We start from the raw sequence: 5,918 nt of genomic DNA on the forward strand, positions 1-5,918 counted from the left end.
TGAGGTCCTTTTTAATCATTTAGCTCTTAACGTTTTGGAGTATTTACGCATTCCTGGCTAACAAATAATATAATTTTATAAAGTGTTTATTTCATTAACTAGCACAGGATCGATACCGTTTCTGGTGATCTATTAGTCCCGGACCCCGATGGTACCATCAGCTCAATAGTCTGTGCCTCGGTACTAACATGATTTATAACTTATTCTTATTTAAATTCCACGCTCACAAATTAAGAAATTATTAAGAAACTCCCTCAATCAATGTTGACCTTTGATGAATTTGGCTATTATGCTTAGGTTCTTTTTAATCAAATAGCTCCTAATATTTCAGCGTATTTACGCATCTCTGGCTTTCAAATGTTAGTTGTAGATCAGTAATATTTGGTATGCAGATGTATTAGCTTTGGCATATCTCATTTCCATGGCGATTATTTGTCCCTACCCCACAGTCATGGTATTTTTACTTTGAATGTTTTGCATAGTTTACATGATAAAGTTTGTAATTAGATCAGTCTAGGATGAAAGACTAATGTGAAGTCAATGATATTTGGTATACAGTTGTATAAGCATTTGCAAGTCTCATTTCCACGGAGATTATATGGCCCCGTCCCCTCATCATGGTCCATTGACACGAAACATTTGCATAATTTTATATAGTTCTGTTTCGCTATTATACTTTCAATAGACTTCCAATTTCCATGGAGTTTATTTGGCCCTGCATCTTCAGTCATGGTTCAATGATTTTAAATTATTTACTAAGTTTACCTGTTTAAATATTCCCATTTCATTTTCAACATTTGCATTATACAATCAAAATTACAAAAAAAGCGAGACATATCTCTCTGTGTCAACAGTTTTTTTTTAATGTACCTTTTGTTTTGTCAGTAAAAATCAAAGCAAAGACCTTTTAGTGCATCAAATACAGTTGATTAGGCCTAACGACAAATAAAAAAATACGTTTTTCAGAAAATTTATCATTTATCTACGATTTACGATTATTTGAAGACTGACTTAGTTTGTCTTTTGATCATTCAAACGCTGTACGTATATTATTTTTTATTATTTGTGCCATCATCATCATCATCATCATCATCATTATTACTTTTCTTATTGTTTATTTTTTGGTAATTTAGTTTGCAGTATTTACGTTACGTTCATAACATTCAGCTGCTTTCTGGAAAAGTTTCAGTTAAACATCATTAGCTCCAAGAGGATGATTTCCACACTTTTATGTCTGGAAATAATAACACACGTCAAATAAAAAAGCAAAGATAAATGAAATCATCGTGATTGTTGTTGGTCATTGAAAAATGTAAAATAATACCAAAAAACTTAATAAAAACTTCCCCTTAAAACTATAGAAAGTCCCCACTGTATCCTCTCCACTTTTCGTGTAACTATTGGCTGTCATTATAACAAAGAGTTATCTGTAGACAAAAGGTGATTCGGCAGGACCTGTGACAATGGCAAAGTATCTGACGTTTTCATATTTTGAGTTTTTAAGCATATTGTTGATATGGTTTCTGGGATACTCAGCGAGTAATGATGTAGACAACTCCACCGTGCAAATACCTCTCTTGGATATTCAGCATGTGCCGTTGGTAGCTTTGTTTGACACTACAAATCTCAACAAAGTTTTAACGACGTATATCAATGACACGGTGGAAAAGACAACGAAAGACAAAATTTGCAATATGAAAAATGATCTTTTGAAAGATATCAACAACGGTAAGTATGTAACTTAGAATAAAACGCTTATACATTTCTCTTAATGGTATGAAACTTATCTTGTAGAAAAATATATTGATTCTTATAGCTTCAATGTCCTTTGGTACATTAGATAGTGGGGGGACTTTGGATAAATGTATTTGAAAATCTTAATTAACAGAGATTAAAAAATATCGAAAAGTTATCTAATACGTCTCGGTTTTATCTACGCAGTAGTGCTTAAAAATGTTGAAACACCACTGGAAAAATAGGTCATGTGTAATCCTTCTTTAAACATTTTCAATATTTATCCATTCTCATTTCTCCTTTTCAGGTTTTTTTCTTTACTTTTTAATTGTTTTTTATATTCCTTATAACAATTGTATGCATTCTTTGTTCTCATACTCAAGAAGGTAGGTATTTATACATTACTCGGGTATGTTATGGCTATTCACTTAAAATGAATACGAAATACAAATAATGAATTTTGGGGAATATTGGTGAACATTTTTTTTATTCCAGAATGAATTCACATTGCTTTTATATTAAAAAATTCTATCAAAACTACATATATTAAAGTTACATAATTATAAAAAAAAAGATACGAAGGAAACAGCAACTCTAAATATGCCTACTAAAATAAAACTCTTTATAATGTCTGACAATGTAGTAATGGCTACATATGCTATTTAAACAAGAGGCGGAAGATACCAGAAGGACAATCATAATTCATCAGTAGAAGAGAATCATACAAAATCATGGCAAAAATGAAAAACGACGAATGACAAACAACTGTCTATAAACCAATACATAGAAAACTAAAGACTGAACAACACGAACCACACCGAAAACCGGGAATGATTCCAAGTGCCATGGAAGGGTGAGCAGATCCTGATTGATAAATTGCAGCGATTCAAAGCTTATTTCATTTCCTTTAGTTGCTATTACTTGACCGAGTACCAACATGTCCTACCACAGAGTATGTAACCTGTCAAAAAATAATATACTCCGGAGTCAAAAGTCGGGAATAAGAAAATAGTGCATTGTTTGGGGATTTTTTCTAATTTTTTCTAATTTTGGAACTTAGTCATTTTTCAGCAAAATTTACGAAAGAAGGTACACCTTTTTTTAACTTCTACAGTTTCAACCAAGATCCCTAAGACTTCACAGAAAGTAAAAAACTATCTTCCCTTTCATGTAATTTCAACTACATTGTAAACATTCTACATTGATTAGTCACACATATTGCAACCCGGCCATTTGAGACCTTGACCCATTTCATCAGTTTAATATTGAATAATTTTTTATTTCTATTCATAACTTGTTCAAATTATAATTAACGATCGGCAGCAGATAATTAAACATCTGTCAAAATAAAATAGAAATATTGCAACTTTTGCAAATTATCAATCCCAATCCGTGAGTAAACAATAACTTAGATTCTATAATCATTACATACTCATATATTCTAAATTCTATTATTCCAGACCTCGTAAGGGCAGACGAAAGACCTGCCTTTTCAGCATCCAGGACGTCATCTAAAACACTGGGATTGAACGAAGTTCTAACATTTGATAAAGTCTGGTTAAATATTGGGAACGGATACGAGCCTAGAACTGGTGTGTTTACAGTTCCGAAAGATGGAATATACTTTATATCAAATACTGTAATGTCAACAAAAGGAAAATTTCTACACTGTCATCTCTGGAGGAACAATGAGTCAAATGTTGGATCATTCGGAACAGATTATTCCTCCGGAACACTGAATACTGTGATGGCTTTGAGAATAAGAGACAAAATCTATATAAAACATGATGTATATAATAACGAGTCTATATATGGAGGTCATTGGTCTATGTTTTCTGGATATCTTATAAATTAACATTGATATTTGCTTATATCATTGAATTGGCCATGTACATGTGTATTCTTTGTGGTGCTGTTTTTGTTGAACATAATATACGGTTCTCTATGATCGGGTTTAGTTGAATGATGACCAGTGAGTGGTGAATATATTGTGGAATTGATTTTAGTAATTGAAATTACGAATTAAATGTTTTTGTGACCTACTATTAGTGCTCGATTATTTTGTTTTTGTTTCGCTCTATGTAAATAAAATGCATTTTAAACAAATCATTGCTATAAGATACATATAAGAGACCCCATCGGATTTGCATCCTAAAACATATTCTCTAACTATAATAATGTCTCAATCCTACAATTCGTATTTACGAAGTATAGAGCAGAATCGTGAACTGAATGAAAAAAAGTATAACAAAAATACCAACCTTCAAGGTAAATTAAAAAAGGAGGGAAGTCCATAAAAACTTTAAAAATCAAACCTTAGACTTTAAACGGATTGAATGGAAAACAACTGACTTGGTACAGGCATTTCCCGAAATTATAGCTAGCTAAACCTCCCACTTGTATGACAGTTGTTTATAGTTCCATTATATTGACATAATTGGGTGAAAAACCCATACAGACATAAACGGTTAATGTGAAAATAATTGGGATCCAACAACCAAAACTGTGTAAACATACATCACACATACAACACAACTGACTAAAAACTGCAAACAAACATACAAATAAATCTAACAAAGACGCCAACAAAAAAAGCTGCTGCAATTGATTATAAATTTCGAAAAGACGTAAACAAAAATGTTTTGGTAGTTAATAAAAATTGACAAAGACGTCGAAAAAAAATGTTTGTACATGTATGTTATATTTGGTATAACAGATACGATATACAGAACACCTTCTATGAAAAGAGAGGCTAAGGATAAAAAAGGGACATTCAAACTCAAAAGTCGAAAATAAAAGGACAACGCCATGGCTAAAAAAGAAAAAGACAAACAGACAAACAACACTTCACAAAACACAACATAGAAAACGAAAGACTGAGCAACACGAACCCCACCAAAAAACTGTGGGTGATCTCAGGTGCTCCGGAAGAGTAAGCAGATCCTGCTCCACATGTAGCACCCGTCGTGTTGCTCATATTAGTACATACCCGGCGATAAGTCTACTTCAGTAGGTCACATTCGGGGAAAAGGGGGTGGGATTGTAGTTACTACAATTGGAACATATCCGTTGTCATCCGTGAATCGGATATTCCATAATGGTCAACCATCTCGTGATGGCGTCCGTAACAATTACGAAGGGATTTCAACTTCACCACTTGGAACTCTTCGTTTGATAGCTTCCCTGTGAGCAGCAACTCTCTATCAAGGAAATCATGATAGAAAATACAAGCCATGTAATATCGTATCAACTGGATGATATATACTCCGTATGCATGCGCTGCTGCAATGTTGCTAGATAAAAATGGACAGTTCACAATTGGGAAGCTGAATTCATCTCTTTTGTCGTAAAATTTTGTTTTCAACCGACCCTCATAGTCAATTTCTAGATGTAAGTCAAGAAATGAGACAGACTTAACTGTATCTGTCGTATTTTTTATCTTACGTTCGATGGGATAAATGCGTTCAACATAGTCACCAAATTTTGAATTATTTAGTGAGAGAACATCATCTTTATAGCGGAATGTGAAGTTAAAGGATACTGTTAATTTCTTTTCTTTCTTCCTAAGAAGTTCCTGTATGAAGTCGGCCTCATATGAATAAAGGAACAAGTCGACAAGAACAGAAGCACAGTTAGTTCTCATAGGAATGCCGATTGAAAAAAACGTCCTCCAAACGTTACAAATATGTTGTCAATCAAGATATCAAGCATCTTGATAATGCCAGTTTCAGAGAATTTTTTTGTTTGAATCAGAGTGATTTTTTACAAAGTACGATTTATCCCTCCCTAAGACAAGAAACTTGTATCTACGTAGGCCATTCTTTGTTATGAAACAATGCAGGACCAACTCTTTTAAATTGTCTTTTAGTTTGGAATGGCTCTCCTATAACGATTATGTACAGAAAAAAACTAACAAACTCAATATCAATTTCATTTAGCATGACAATTAATAAAATATTAAAAATTGTATTTATTCTCTTTTAGTTGTTCTTGCATATATTGGCTTATTATGGCCCGCGTACAAAAGCTGATGTGCATTATGTTTTCTGGTCTGTGTGACTTGTGTGGCTTGGTGTTTTAGGGTACTTTTTAGCGAAGAAAATAAGAAAACAAAGAGCAACATTCAAAATTTGTTTTTGACCTCACCACATTGTGATACTTAACCTTTGTCCTTCCTGTAACTG

The 5,918-nt window shown here is 33.0% G+C and overlaps 1 protein-coding gene across 1 annotated transcript in view; it reads right to left on the reverse strand.

Moving 5' to 3' along the window:
* The window catches only part of LOC127710486 (uncharacterized), a 45,914-nt gene that overhangs the window by 15,334 nt on the left and 24,662 nt on the right, over window positions 1-5,918 (reverse strand). The window lies entirely within an intron of this gene.

Source organism: Mytilus californianus, unplaced genomic scaffold (assembly GCF_021869535.1).
Source record: "Mytilus californianus isolate M0D057914Y unplaced genomic scaffold, xbMytCali1.0.p SCAF_8, whole genome shotgun sequence".
Taxonomy (NCBI): domain Eukaryota; kingdom Metazoa; phylum Mollusca; class Bivalvia; order Mytilida; family Mytilidae; genus Mytilus; species Mytilus californianus.